This window comes from Mustela nigripes, chromosome 5 (assembly GCF_022355385.1).
Source record: "Mustela nigripes isolate SB6536 chromosome 5, MUSNIG.SB6536, whole genome shotgun sequence".
Lineage (NCBI taxonomy): Eukaryota > Metazoa > Chordata > Mammalia > Carnivora > Mustelidae > Mustela > Mustela nigripes.
In genome coordinates, this window is record NC_081561.1 from 72,896,212 (window position 1) to 72,912,998 (window position 16,787).

Here is a 16,787-nt window from a genome sequence, read left to right on the forward strand (position 1 = left end):
AAGTGTTAGCTAGTAATAGATTTTAAAGCATGAGCTTATCCATATGCAAAGTAACTTTTTTTCTTTCAGTGTTTTAATAAAAACCACAGAGAGCCTTGTGATTCCTGGAGTCTTGAGGTTTTCCACTCTCTCTTAGTCTAGAGGTAAGTGCTCTCCTGAGATGGCATAGTTACTTTTTATTAATGCTTCCAGATAGCAGCTCTGCCTCCAGAGCAGAAAGCAACACAGAAAAGGTGTTAAAGACAAGCAAGGCAGTGTAGCACAGTGGGTATGAGCTTGAGCTACCAATGCCCGTCCTGCTCTCAGGTAGCAACTTTGTTAAGAGTTGGTGACTCTTGGTGACTTTCACTTCTCCAAACAGTCATGGACACCTACTGACTCTTCAGTGTTTTCCACTTTATCTATTTGCCTTCTGTTAATGAACCACTTTTCCCTAATGGCTGAGAAACAGAATGACTGTTGAAATGTCTACTATGTGGAATATGGTAAATTGGCCAAATCCATAGGAGCCCAAGGGCTTATGAAGCAGAATCAAGCAAAGCATGGGTAGAAAGCAGCTGAAGGAAACAACAAGAGATTATTTTGATTTCATCTCCCTGGGTGTCAGCTGACTTGAATCACTCATTTTCACGGATAAAAGTAGTTTGTTGAAATCTCGAATTTAGTTCTTTCCTTTCTACTTCAACTCAGAATTATTATTATTAATTATTATTATTACTGTCACTATTATTATTTAGTTCTAGCTTCAGGGAGAGGCAGTAACACAACCTGCTCCAACCCCCAAGGTTGTGAGTGCTTGGGGATTTGATGGGCTACTGACATGGATGGCAATAAAGCTGGGCTGCATCAAGAGGAATAGTTAATAGCTATTAGCTATTAGGAATTAGCTAATAGGAATTAACAAATATCTAATAGCTGAAGAGTCTATCAGAGACAAACTACCTTCCAGCTGGACCTTACCAGACATGGGCACAGTTCTGACACATCTACTTAATTGATGTTGATGGCTGTTAATGAAAATATCATCACAGTAGCAAATCTTAGAGCTCATTTAAAGACTCAGGTATCAGACTATAGGACTACTTTATAGTAAGATAAAAATAGGAATTTTTTTTCTACTATAAATCCCCCAATTGAACTTAAATATTTGATAACTTTTTTTAAATTTTTTATTTTTTATAAACATATATTTTTATCCCCAGGGGTACAGGTCTGTGAATCACCAGGTTTACACAGTTCACAGCACTCACCAAAGCACATACCCTTCCCAATGTCCATAATCCTACCCCCTTCTCCCAACCCCCCTCCCCCCAGCAACCCTCAGTTTGTTTTGTGAGATTAAGAGTCACTTATGGTTTGTCTCCCTCCCAATTCCTTCTTGTTTCATTGATTCTTCTTCTACCCACTTTTTTTTATTAAAAATATTAAATTGACTTATTCATTCATTTATTCTTATTTAAACTTTTTATTTGGAGATCAGTATAGAGTTGCATGCAGTTGTAGGAAATAATACAGAGATTCCCATATATCCTTCACTCAGTTTCCCTACAATGGTGACATCTTTTCAAAACTATAGTACAATATTCCAAATAGAAACTTGACTTGATACGATCCACCTATCTTTTTGTATGGTGGTTTTTGAATTATGTTTTAATCTTTATTTATAAGATAAAATATTTCGACTGTTTATGTGACATAACCACAGATTTATTACCAGTAGATTAACAATTAGGAAACTACTGTTTAAACCAGAAATATGCCCAGTTTGATTTTATAGATTTTGAAATAATATGGAAAGATATTGTAAAGACTGCTTATTTCCCCATACTTCTCACAAGATGATGGTGAGAGGGGTTATAATGACTAACCCCTTTGCCTGCTGCTATGGTCCAGGCATCTAACGCAGAACTTGAAACATAGTAGGCACTTAATAGTTGTTCAATGAATCAAGTATTAATGCAGAGTAGGAGGCATTTGCTATTGAAGTGGGCATTTAGTAATTTCCTGCAGAAATACATTAAAGAAACATTTAGAATCTAGAGAATGTTCTTGATGCCATTTCCTCAGATAAATGTCTATTCTTTACTTTAAAATCATTATGTGAGTCTCAGTTGGTTATGCATCTGCCTTTGGCTCAGGTCATGATCTCAGAGCCCGTAGGTCATGGCTCAGGTCATGATCTCAGCTCCCTGCTCAGTGGGGAGCCTGTTTCTTCTGCTCCTTCTATCCCTAACCCCCATCCCTTGTGTTCTTTCTCTCTATCTCAAAAAATAAATAAATAAAACAAATAAACTCTAAAAAAAAACCAACAACAACAATACCAAAATTATGTGAAATAAACTTCTGTTGTATCTATTTCAAACATTGCTTCCTTTAGTCTGACTAGCAATGACTTTAATGCAAATGTGAATGCAAAATGTATTGCCTTCCATTTGAAGGAAAATGTCTAATTTGGAAGTACCAGAATAATGAGAATCTTGGATATTGAATTTTGTAACTGCACACGAATGTTGATTGCGTTCTAAAATCAACAATCCTAAAGACTGAATATTAAGAGTCTGCCATATATCTGGAAAAACCAAGAAGGACTTTCAATCTTAGAAGAGAGTTTATAAGCCATTGAATTGTTGAGTCCTATATCTATATATATTTTTTCTTTTTGATATAAAGAGGTTCAGCATATCACTTCAGCAGTCTTCTTACAAAGCAGACAGTAACATACATTTAAGAACAGGTTCAGTTAGAGTGCTCAGGGTCAGAGCCACATAGAATGTTTTGCAAAACTGCCACTTCAATCAGTATGTTGTAATTCTTCCAAACATGTGCCTGTTGCCTGCCACAAAAAGGAATGAACTTCTTTTTGAAATATAAATGACTTACTTTATGTTATTCTCCATGTCTGTGCCAAACATCCTTTTACTCTACTATTGGTCTTCTTAAGAGTCTTAAAGGGTCAATTTATACCCACTACCTTTAAAGGAGAATGATCCCACAGTTTTAATGTGATTATTATCACATTATTTATTATTATAAAACTTACTTTTTTGCCTCTTTGTGGAAGACACTTCTTCAGCTTCTAGTGGATACAAAAATATGAAAGTAAATGATGAGTACATCCCCAGCTATCACACACATATATAGGGAACTGAAACTGTCTAAACAGGTGCAGGATATCAAAGAAGCAGGAGTTAATGCTCCTCTTATAATATACACTAGGTTCTTATTCAGATTCTGCCACTTTCTCACAATAACATTTTATAGGTAAGAGCCAGTGGCAGAAGAGGAACCAGTGGAAGAAAAGATTGTGGTGTTCGACTGGCAGTTATTCAAATAGGAGAACGGGTGCTGATGTGTTGGATGTTAGTGGAGGAGAGCTAGTTGACACACATTCCTTTCTTCAGAGAGGTCTTTGATGTTCAGAGTTATAATATGGTAACAGTGAGCTGGCTAAAGGATGAATATTACAGTCAAAATCATTCTAGATTTTTGAGGGACTTAAATGTTTTTGATCACTCCTGCCAAGAAAGAACATCAGCAGACTGGTGTCCTGTATCCTTGCCTTTTCTCAACTGGCTCAAGGATTTCTCTGCTGTAGTGATACATAGCATGTATTTATCCAGTGCTGGATAAATTGAACTCATGTTTTTGAACCTCTTTCTCCAAGTTAGAAGTTCCTAGCTGGTGTCCATATTTGGGGTTTGGGGGTGGGGGTGGTTTCCTATAAAACCCTGAAATGTTAGGAAGATGTAAGTATGTGTGTGTGTTTCATCAAAAGTTGGGTTTTAGATTTCATCACGTTCTTAATGAGTTTAAAGACCTTTCCTCTCAAAGGGTGATCCATATACCAAGTTTCACTATTACTTGGAGACGGATATAAAGGTAGTTCTTGGGTTCCCACCCAGATTTATTCCATTCTAACAAGATTGCCAGAAGTTGTTTTTTTGTTTTGGGGGGTTTTTTGGTCAGAAGATTTATACATAAAATAGTTTGAGAATCTCAGCAATAGTCAAGACACTAAAAAATATTGAGTTGTTTTTAATAATTCAACTTTTAAAAAACCCTAAAAATTCAGTATTCAAAAACTGTCTTAAGTGTAAATCATTTCATAAGACTCAGGTATCCATTCCTTTGTGTCTTTCCTCAAAGCACTATTTTCTACACTGTTAATTAATTCTGAGCACTACTATAGTACTTGTATTTTCATGGTAAGAATAGCTCTTAGGTAAACTCTATTGTGTATAGGAAAGTTTGAAAATAGAATAGAAAATATCTATTATATAACAAACCAAACTAGAGAGCCAGGAAACACTTCAGGGTAAACACACACACACACACACACACACACACACACATCAAATTAGTTGAAATCTTTACAATACAGGCAAACAAATTGAGTCTGGAAAGACTTGATCCAGATTATGTTTCTGGTTGTGGCATATTTTTCTAAGGTTTGTTTTTCTTTTCTCCCTCCTTCCCTCCCTTTCTCTATGTCATTACTGTTAGTATAGGAAAATTATTTCAAATTTTCTTTTTTTTTTTTTTTTAAGATTTTATTTATTTATTTGACAGAGAGAGACCACAAGTAGGCAGAGAGGCAGGCAGAGAGAGAGAGAGAGAGAGAGGAGGAAGCAGGCTCCCAGCTGAGCAGAGAGCCCAATGCGGGACTCAATCCCAGGACCCTGAGATCATGACCTGAGCCGAAGGCAGCGGCCTAACCCACTGAGCCACCCAGGCGCCCTATTTCAAATTTTCTTAATAAAAATACATTTTTATTAAGGTTGTGACCTTAATAAAACACATAAAATCTTTTAAAAAAATATGTAGCTTCATCTTTGAACACTAGTGTGGTCCTCTTCCTGTTAAATAGCATCCCCCAAATTCTTGCAAAATGATAATTTTGAAATATTGTTCCTGTAAGCAAATTGGACAATACATGCATCTAATAATTACTTTTAAGTAAACCAGTATCTAACTAGTTCCTTCAGTATGTGCAGATATACATATATATGTATTTTTTCCAAATAATGTAAAAAATCTCTTTGTTTCAAAAATAGGCCTACCATCTAAACATTACTTAGGAAAAGATGAGGATTAGATCAAGAATAGTTTAATAAAACAGACAAAACATTACATGTAGCCTTAAGAGAAAATTCATATATATATTGAAAATCACAAGCTCACCTTTAGCTTTCTTTGAAGCTGGTACATCTTCCAAATCTTCTCCTAGAGAGTAAAAAAAGGACACATCAATCCACAGTCCATTTTCCAGATTTCCCAAAGAGGAAATTTTGTATTTAAAGATTTCTGAGTCATAGGATATCTTACTCTATGAGCTCAGCATCTAGTGTCTCTATGAATAAAAACTTCCTGACAAATAAGGCAATTTCTCTGACAGGGAGGAGGTAGGGAGGAAATGGATATCCTGCTGGGCTGTGGTCATCAGGCTGGCAAACGCTGGCTATGGAAAGAAGGGCCAGCAGTGACCCCCAAACGTGTTTCTCCTCTCTGACTCCTAACCCGCTTTGCCCAAACCACCAGTGCTTCTGGAATTTAGGAAATTTGAGGTAAATAGCTTCATATCCACAAGCTGGATCCTAAACAATCCACCCATATATTTTATTAGTAGACTGATTATAGATTTTAGTTTTGGACAATTACAGAAGCAATTAAAAGACATTAAAAGTTGAACCAAAGCTCAAACATATAAACAATGACTCTTAAGGTGCACTATGTGCATTACTTGGTGTCTTCTGTACAGCCACATATAGAATAATGTGGAAGAAATTTTAGGTCAGAGATATTTCTAACATAATACAATTAAATGATCTTTAAATATTCACATCAACTTTTTAGCATTTGTAATAACTTGAAAGAAAGTTGGTTTTCTATCATTTATGCAGATTTTGCACACCAGCTGCTCACTAATAAATAGGAAAGGGGTAAAATAGGTCAGTATGCAAATTTTCTCTAATAAGAAAGAAATGTGATCTTTAGGAAGAAATGTTATTATGTAAAATAACAAAATGGGAAAAAGAAATAAAATTATTAGCATTTTTTACAGTGAATATTTTTAAACTATTTATTTCAAATTTTATTCTTTAATTAACAACCTTGGGGGAAAAAGTTGTATCAGGACTCAGAAGCAAAGACAGACCCCAAAACAGCCATTCTGGTTTTGTTTTTGTTTTTTTTCTTTTTTCTTTTGTTTTTTTTTCTTGTCAGGCTGGAGCAGAGTTTCCTTTTTAAATTTATTTTTATTTTTTAAAAAGATTTTATTTGTTTATTTGACAGAGAGAGACACACAGAGAGAGGGAACACAAGCGGGGGGATTGGGAGAGGAAGAAGCAGGCATCCCACCCCTAGATATGGGGTTTGATCTTAGGACCCTGAGATCACGACCTGAGAGGAAGGCAGATGCTTAATGACTGAGCCACCCAGAAGCCCCCGGTGCAGAGTTTAAACCAGGCAAGAACCACCACAGCTCCCGCCACAGCTTACTCTCTACATCTGGATCTCATGTATGTTGGTCACAAACTGGCTTCACTGCATGCAAGAACCTAGTTCATGGCATTCATGACTTCCTCAGTCTGAGCATTCCTTGCTCCTGCCCTTGTCAGGGTCACTGAACTGTGGACTGGAGCATCCACTTGGTCTGCAGCTGTGAATTATTACAATTTCAACCTGATTAGTTTAGAAATATTTCAATATAAGCATAACTCAATTAAATAGTGGAGTAAATAGCCATGGTCTTAAACTGCCCAGTTAGCAGCTACAAATAAAGAAAAGGTACAAATGGATACATGATATTTTAAAAGAACTTAATAATGATATTTTTTAAATGATATCAGAGTTTTTTAGAAGAGTCAAATAATAGTTATATTTTCATTGCATAGCGAGAATCTGCTAGCTTTTATGGATGATGTTTAAAAAATAAAATAACACCAGGTTCTTATACACAAGAAATATAGATTTTATTTTTGTAGGTTATAGCACACTTAAGACTAAGATACTTATTCCCTGGATCTATTTGTTATCGCTGGAAAAATAAATATGGGTAGAATAAAAACCTTAGCTGCTTCTCTTTTCCAAATTCTGTACTCTGACCCAGCATAAACTAGCTACAAGTGATAAAAGCTGGTAAGAAGTGAGTCACAGGTCAATTTCTCAGGCTAGCAGGGAAAACAGAAGCACAAGAAGACACACTGCAAACCCAGGGCAGTTGCTATAGAGATGCAGTCTCTGTGTATGCAACTTAACAGGAACAGAAATTTACTGAACTAAGGATAATGAATGTACTGGGATTGTCACTGCCCAGAATACAAAAAAGAAATAACATCCTTACAGTTCATTTACTTTGATAATTTGTGCATTGATTAGGTACGTGTGGTTTGGATAAAACAAATACTTGACTCTAAAAAAGTTATAGTCATTACCATAAAGAAATTTCAACAAGTGCCAATGGAATTTTAAGGAGTGACCTGCTTTTTTGGGAGGGACAGTCAAGAAAATATTTTATGAAGGACGTCTAATTTATATTTTATTTTTATTATCATCCCTTGGAAGGTCGACTTGAGGAGATATATTTAAGATGAGATGTGGAAAAAGTCAAGAAATGTTGATAGAAACATTGATAAGGCCATCCAATCTTGGAAAAGAATAGGAAAGATGCTTTGATTTTTTCTTAAATTTGCACAAGAATAGGGAACGTAAAGTTTTACTTTTGTCAGTTTTTAGGGTCAGATCTGTGCAGACACCCTACATGAGTCTGAAGAATACACAATTCAAGCTGCTAAGAATGAATAATTTGATATTTGTTGCCTTAAAAGTCTCTGAGCTAGACAGTGCAACCTCCAAGTCAAATAGGGAAGACAAAGGTTCTTAAGCCTAAGGACAGTGACTGGGAAGCAGAATCAGATGATGAGTTAGAGGCCTTGGGATTCTGTGATAAACTGAGTAAACCTGCATCTTATTTTTGAAAGGGAAGGGAAGGAAGAATTACCCATATCTAATCATTGAAACATCACAGCCATTAAAACACTGATTTTTAAAAAATGATTTGTATGCCTTGTATAATTTTAGAGCACAATGAATTTTTATTTTCACAATGAATTTTATTTTCACAATGAATTTTATTTTCACAATGAATTTTATTTTCTGCACAGATCCCTTAATAAATGGTATCTTTTCATCTAAAAATTGTTCAAGAGGGAAATAATATTTTAATGTACTTTGTAAAAATAACAAGACTAGAATATGAGAGAATGAATTCAGAGAAAGAAATTGGGAATGTATTTTAATAGTCAGCATAGAAACAATGATTTCTGTGATTGGAAGTCACTGAAGGAGTTGGATATAAATGAGGCTTTGTAGGTAGAGTTAAATGGGATTGAGTACATGTGAATGCAAAAGCTTACTATATAAGGGATAACATTAGGCATTTTTTTTTTTTAAGTTTGGAGGAAGATAATGGTGCCATTCCCGGCAACAAGGAAATCCCAGGAAGCACTCATTAGCTGGGGATGATGAAAAGTTTAGTTTTCTAGGAGTTTAATTGTGATGTTGGGTGGTCATGAAATTCCAAGTATCTAATTGGGAGAAAGACAGAATGCAGGATGTCCGGAAATGTTAAGTGACATGCATTGGGGTGCATGGGTGGCTCAGTGGGTTAAAGCCTCTGCCTTCGGCTCAGGTCATGGTCCCAGGGTCCTGGGATCAAGCCCCACATCGGGCTCTCTGCTCAGCAGGGAGCTTGCTTCCTCCTCTCTCTCTGCCTGCCTCTCTGCCTACTTGTGATCTCTGTCTGTCAAATAAATAAATAAAATCTTTAAAAAAAAAAAAAAGAAGTGACATGCATTGAGGTAATAAGCAAAACTGAGTGAGTTGAGAGGTCATTTTTAATGATAGCCATGATATTTAATATTTCATAACACCATCTGCTCTATCTTATTATTTCATATGTGTTAGCACATTCAGTTCTGACAACTCCTTTGTGAGATAGGTCCTCTTACTTTAAATCTCCTGTACAGAGGGCCAGAGAGAGGTTAAGTGCTGTCCACGGCCACAGAGTGAGTTAAGTGGCAGGGCTGAACCACAGACTGCAATCTACCTGAATCAGAGCCAATTGAATGAGGATCTATATTTATTTCACAAATATTATTCGTGTTATGTGCCAGCCACTGTTCAAAGCACTTTATGGAGAATAACATATTTCACTTCCTTGGCAAATCTGTGAAGAGGGTACTATTACTCTTCCCATTTTGTACTTAGGACAATTGAAGGCTGAGAGATTCAAGTGCCCAGAGCTAGTTAGAGGGGAAAACTGGGATTCAGACTCAGGCATTCTGGCACTAGAGATTGCGTTATTAATCACTGTGCCATTCCACACCTTGATAATGATGGTCTCCTCAACCCAGTTCTCTCTGATCCTCGAACCTATGCCTTATATTGTTGAGTTCATGAACCATGAACTTGTGCGGAGCAGAAATGAAGGAGTGTCCCTTTTACAAAAATCCATTCTCCCTCAGGGATATGAATAGAAGGGCTACTTAGCTGTATTTGAGAATGATAATGACAATGAAGAGAAAAATATATCTCTTCTGTTTGCCTAAATACTATAATTTAGGCAATCATATTCCAAAAATTAAAAATGAAAATATTATCCTGACTTTCAAATTGTAGACTCCATCCTTTACTTATATAGAAACTTAGATTTTAAAAAAACTTAGATTTAAGGAATCACAAGTATTAATGAATCCATTCTCTTATCAAATTCAGACATCTCTACTATAACAGAGTCACATGGGAGGTCTTGTCTCTGTGGTTATCATTTCAATGTTTTAAACATTTTGACGTCAAAGTCTGGTTTTTGTATAATTCTTTTATACTTATTGAATTAAGGCTACAGACACAAGGGTTCTTACAGAACTATTAGTTTATGAAAACAATAAAATTATCATGATAAAGAGGTCTAAATTTTGTATTTTCAAGCAGTGCTTGGATCTTCTCATTAACTGAAGGACTTTGTCTCAGTTCCACAATCTGTCTCATTTCATGTGTCTGTTCCACTTCTTAAAAATATGTATATAAATTTATAAACATATACATTTATAAATATAATGTTTGTGTGTGTGTGTATGTGTGTTATTCTGTGACGGAGTGTAATGCCCTGAAAAAAATTCAGAAATTCTCTTTTCCCTTTGCCTGAAATTATTTCCTGAGTTCCAGGTCTGATCTCCAGCATGGATCAAAAAGAGAGTCAGAACAGGACAGGACTTTAGGTGAAGTCCAGGAGATTAGTCTTTGTCTATATGGAGTCAAGGGTAGCTTTGGTTCTATGAGGCTGAGAACAGATATAACTTAAACAGCCAATATGTTGGCATTAAGAAGACTGTGTGTGTGCATGTTTGTATAACATAAAAACATGTATGGATATATATATAGCATTGATATGAACACTAATTAAAATTTGACAGGAGGGGAATTCTAAGAACATGAAAAAATATGGAGTCTAGTCTCATTTCAATGATAGGTATGGTGTATAATTGCATGTATTTTTATTTTTATTTTTTACTTGTTAAAAAGATTTTATTTATTTATTTGACAGACAGCGAGAGAGCCAGAGCTCACAAGCAGGGGGAACAACGGAGGGGGAGGGAGGAATAGGCTCCCCGCGAAGCAGGGAGCCCAACATGGGCTTCACCAACCTGACCTGAAGGCAGATATCTAACTGAGCCACCCTGATGCCCCTACATGGATTCCATATATGAATTAGCAAATTTTATACTAAAAATTACAAATTTACCATTCTCCACAAGCAATTTTATCTTGTCTCTTTTCTTATTCTCCATAATGGTAGTTTGCAAATTTTTGGTTACAGAAACCCTTTACAATCTTAAAAATTAAGGACTCCAGAAAGCATTTTTTGTGGATTATGTCTATTGACAATTAATCGAATAGGAATTAAAACAGATTTTTTTTAAACACAAGGATCCTCAAGCAAACAACTCCTTAATCATAAGAGTGATGATATTCTTACATGACATTAAGCCTTCGGAGAATTCCACTGTATACTTGTGAAAAAAATGAGAGTGACAAAGGTAAGTAATGGCTGAGTATCAATATGTAAAATGTTTCAGATCACCTGAGAGGATTTTAAAGGTCTTACAGACCCAAACACTATTACATTGAGAAATGCTACTCTAGATGAAGAATTCTATCTCTATGAAAAACCAACATATTACCAGAGGAAATAATTAAACATAAACCTGTCAAAAGGAAAGGTAATTATTTTAAAAAGTAAGTTCATTGGTCATATAAATCAATAACAAGTCAAAGTATTTGAGAAAACAAGAAAGTAGAAGTTACCTTTTCAAGAAAACAAAATAAAGCCTTATATCTCTGACACAGATACAGGGACAAAATGCAAGATAAAAACAGGATAGAGACAGAAAAACAAAAAACAAAAAACAAAACTAGACTTTTCAAAATAAGAATTATTACAGAGGAAATACCTGATTGTATTTCCAGTTACCTTTTTATTTTGTGAAAAATTATTACATACATAACAACTGTTTGTCAAATAACTAATGCTAATTCTGCCTTAAAAGATAAATTTTAAACTAAATTGAAATATATGATGAATGTAAAATTTTTAGATTTAGGGTTAGATATCAATTTCTTGCTTGCTGGCTTGCTTCCCCTCCTTCTCTTTCCCTTTTTTCTTTTTTCTGTATTAAAACCATCCTTCCTAAATTTTAATAACTGGAATAAATATAATACCACTATCACACATATACATATTAATTAATTAGAAAATTATATTTACAGTGGTTTTTAAAGGTTGATGGAGTTTTAGTTTCTTCTTCATATAAAGGGTATTATTCATCATGCATATTTTATGATATATCCTATGTGTTTATAATATAAAAATATCTGAAACTGAATCAGCAATCAAAAAACTCCCAACAACCAAAAGTCCAAGACCAGACAGCTTCACAGGGCAATCCTACCAAACATTTTGAAAAATGTTAATCTTCTTGAACTATTCCAAAAAATGGGAGAGAAAAGAAAATTTCCAAATTTATTTTATGAATCTAGTATTACCCTGATACCAGAGTCAGATAAAGATACAACACACATACACACACATACACATACACACACACAGAAGGAGAGCCACAGGTCAATATCTTTGATGAAAATAAATGCAAAATCCTCAACAAAATACTAGCAAGCCCTCCTCCTCCCATATTAGCAAATCTGAATCCAACAATACATTAAAAACATTATTCACCACAATTAAGAGAACAGAAGCTGGCATTGAAAAATATGAAACTAAAGGAGAAGCAGACTCCACTAAGCAGGGAGACCAAATGTGAGGCTTGATCCCAGACCCTGGGATCGTCACCTGAGCCAAAGGCAGATGCTTAACTGACCGAGGCACTCAGGTGCCCCAAGAAATAAATTCTTAACTATAGAGAACAAATTGATGGTTACCAGAGAAGATGTAGAAGGATGGGTAAAATAGGTGATGGGAATTAAGAGTACAGTTATCATGATGTGGGGGATCTGGGTAGCTCATTCAGTTAAGCGACTGACTCTTGGTTTCAGCTCTGGTCATGATCTCAGAGTCTTGAGATCAAGCCCTACTTCTGACATTGATGTGGGGCTCTAAGCTCAGCAGAGGGTCTGCTTGAAGATTTTCTCCCTCTGCCCCTCCCCTTACTCGTGGGTGCACTCTCTTTCTCTTCTCTCTCAAAGAAATGCATATGTCTTAAAAACAAACAAAAAAACAGTACACTTATCATGATGAGCAGTGCACAATATATAGAATTTGTTGAATCACTACTGATTCAAGTGTTACACACTTGAAACTAATATTACTCTATGTGTTAACTACACTAAATTCAAAAATTAAAAAAAGACCCAAACACAAACATTTCTAAAGGAACTTAAAGTAAGTAAGAGCAATGTATGTAACAGCAAAAAAATTAATTGAAAACAGCAAAGGAAAAAAAAAACTATTAAGTAAAGAAAAAATAATATAAAAATGTCAAAATTAAAACATATTTTAAAAAGATCAGTTTAGTTTTACAAAGTATGTATTACCTTAAACTTTTCCTGCATTTCATTCATTTAGGAAATAGTTACTCTTTCAGCAACAATAATGACAATGAGCTCTTTTTCTGTACAGGTGCTGTCCTAGGTACTTTACATACTTGCTTTTGTCTCAATATGCTAAAAAATAGGTGGAATATCCCAATTTTTCAAAAGAACACTGAGACTCAGGGGATTTAAAAGGTTTTAAGCAATGTACTTTCAAGGTATTAAAAGAAGATATAAAGCTAATATTCTAGAACTTCTAGACCCTCCCTCTTTTTTTTTTTTTTAAAGATTTTATTTATTTATCAGAGAGAGAGAGGGAGAGAGCGAGCATAGGCAGACAGAATGGCAGACAGAGGCAGAGGGAGAAGCAGGCTCCCTGCTGAGCAAGGAGCCGGATGTGGGACTCGATCCCAGGACGCTGGGATCATGACCTGAGCCGAAGGCAGCTGCTTAACCAACTGAGCCACTCAGGCGTCCCAACCCTCCCTCTTTTAACTAAACTTATTATCTCTACTCTCAGAGCACTTGGCTATGTGCCCTGGAAAAACCAATGCAGTGCTACCTGGAAGTAATTTACAGTCAAGTGGAGAAAATGGACTAGTATCCAAACAGAGAGAAAATATTATGGGTTGCAAGGTAGTAAATGACGATCAGCAAAATAAGTGTGAGAAGTTTTCCCTGGTGGAATGGTCACTTCTTCCTACAGAGATCAAAGAAATTTTCTGGAAGCCATCCTGTGGGAGATGGACCTTGAGGAATCAGGATGAATCAGAGACAGACAATAAAGGATCCTATGATCAGAAATGGGAAGAAAAGTCCAGGAAAAAGGAATGACAGGATCAAAGGATAGAGGCAAATCAGGAACATGGAAAGTGGAACTGGTTTGGTATTTCCCATAGATATAGACAGTGATTATAGAAAAAATATATAAAATGTAGTTTAAGATTGGATCATAGAGGATTTAGACCCTCAGGCTAAGAAATGTAGACTGTATTGTAAATTTGCCATGAGGAAATATTAAACACTTTTGTATAAATGGCCTAATCAATTTGAAATTTTGGAAAGCTTGATCTATTTCACAGACATGAAATGGAGGAATGACAGAAATCAGTATGGGATGGGCTGAAAAGACACTGCAATTGTTCAAGAAGAGAAAGAGTCCAAGCTAACATGATTTGGCAACTGAATTAGAGCCAGAAATGAAGAGTAATTAGTCAAAGTAGAATTTGAGGTTTTAGGTTTAAGTGACTGAAGAACGGAAATCATATGGCAATTCCCCTTAGGATTTGCTGGGGTTGAGGGATAGTGAAAGAAAAAAGCTAAGATAGGAAGGTCAGTTGTAAACCTGTGCAGACAACAGGTGAAACCGGGAGTTGAAAATGTGGGGCCAGAGATGATAAGGCAGGTTAGGCATCACAACAATTTGGAGTCTTATCCACAGAGGTGGATAGCAAAGTGGGATGATCCCGCGGAGGAAGACTGTGAAGAGGAAGAAAGGGAGTTCATAAGTGAAGAAGTAATCCTCTGGAAAAAGAAAAAGCCACAGAAGCCCATACTGAGCAACTATGCTCAGACTGAAGAAAAGAGTCTGGTATTACGAAAACCGAGAGACAAAAACATTTCAAACAGGACAAGAGACCAACAATGTTGAGTTCATCAGAGAATGGGGGAGAAGTGAGAAAGATAATTAAGCTCAACAATGAGGACTTCTGGCTTGAGCTTGAAGCGTGTCGTTTGAGAAAAATCTTGGAGTGCAACATTCGGGTTGCCTGAAGGACAGGTGGGAGACTTATTTCAGAAGTGTGATTATGAATGATAGCAAAAGTACAACAACTTCAGGAAGCAGAAGGAGCAAGGAAAATTTCCTCTGAGACAAAAGTCTGAAGACATCTGCAGGGGAAGGGAGGAGGGTTTCTTAGAGCAGGAACGGAAGTTGCAGGATGGAGGGAGCCAGAATAGGGGAAGGCAAGAAGGGAAGGCGTCAAGGAGAAACAGAGTGATAAATCTTGGGTGAGAAGCAAAGCTTCCTCATCTGAGCACGGGAGCATAGGGGTGGGTAAAATAATGGGAAACGTTAAAAGAGATTGTAATTTGGAGAGAAGAAAAATTTCAAGGAATCCACATTGATGGTGTAGATTGTGAATTATATTTTTCTTATTTTTAAAGATAAAATCTCCTGTGTAGTGCCCAGCCTGCTCTGTGTACTCTTAGCAAGCATGATAAATAAGAACTACCTAAATAATGCATGCATGTGTACCAGCAGTTACTGCGTGTTTATTTCTACTAGCAATCTATTCTGATTTTTGCAGATTTTCAAGAAATACTTAGAGGTAATACAATGCTGGGATCCTAAAGCATTGACACAGAAGAAACTTTGCATGGATTTTGTTTTTCATTTTGCTCTTATTTTATCTAATTCACTGCATCACTTTGTCTCTATAAAAATACCACAAGCTTAAGTTATTTTCTCAATGGATTTGCTTAATTATGCATGAATGGTTTAATGGAATATTACATTCTAAGAGTTAACATATTTTCAAGAAATCAAAAGAATCCATGGTAGTTCAAAGCAGCATTTGATACCCTGTTTATTTTCATTTTCAGGTGTGAAAGTTTCCTCTATACTATTTTTTAAAATGATCACCTGAGTTTTAACAAAATTAACTACTTCACTGAGCAATATCCACAGAATTCTTGAGATTGACCTCAGGGGGTAATAAAGAATGCGGAGACAGTTCACATTTGGAATTTTGCACACAGGGAAGCCAAGGGTGTTCAATAAATGTATGCAATCCTCTCTGAGTGTCTGTCCTGTCAGTCTGAGGATGAGACATGACTGTCTTGAGGGCAATGTCAGAACAACTTAACATCATCAATAAATGAATGAGGCCACATGGCTGGTACCCAAAGACTAATAATCAGCAGTGACAAACATTTGACCAAGTGTGCCTTATACACAGACTTTCTCTGAGGTCTAGCAAAAGGAGTAATCAGAGTTGGTACCTCTTCAAAAGTTTCAACCAAATTACTGCTCCATTTTTTTTTTCCTCCTGAAGCAAAATTTCCATGAGGATAATCACCTTACTCTAAAAAGCAAAATTGTTTTAAATCCACCCCAAATTGAGTAAGATGTTTTTTTCTCATTATGATTTTACCTTACCATGTTATCCAGTTTGATAAGCTTAATAAATGAAACCTGTTCCTAAGTAGGAAGAATAACTGAGCATGGCATAATCATTACCATCACCATCATTATCCTCATCACCCTCAAGGATGGCAATGAATAAACCACTTATTAGACACCAATTATTATTTATGCACCTATCATTTATCTTCTTTAATCACCCCCAAATTTCTATGAGGTAATATTATTAATCCATATTAAAAAAATAAGACTACCCAGCACAGAGATGTTCTGTAGCTGTCCCAAGTGTACACAGCTTTTAAACACTTTCCATGTTATCAGCCACTACCCAATGATGACTTCAGTATTTCTATCATGAATTTGGTGCTGATTTGTTTTTAACAAACACTACATTGATGTTAGTATTCATTAGCATTCTATTTCAATTTGATCTCCAGTAGTATTCCACCCCAACAAGGGTCGCCCAACAAAACAAAATGAAACAAAAGTCATTGTATAAAATGATCACTTTTAGGGACAAAAATATATATCCTGAAAT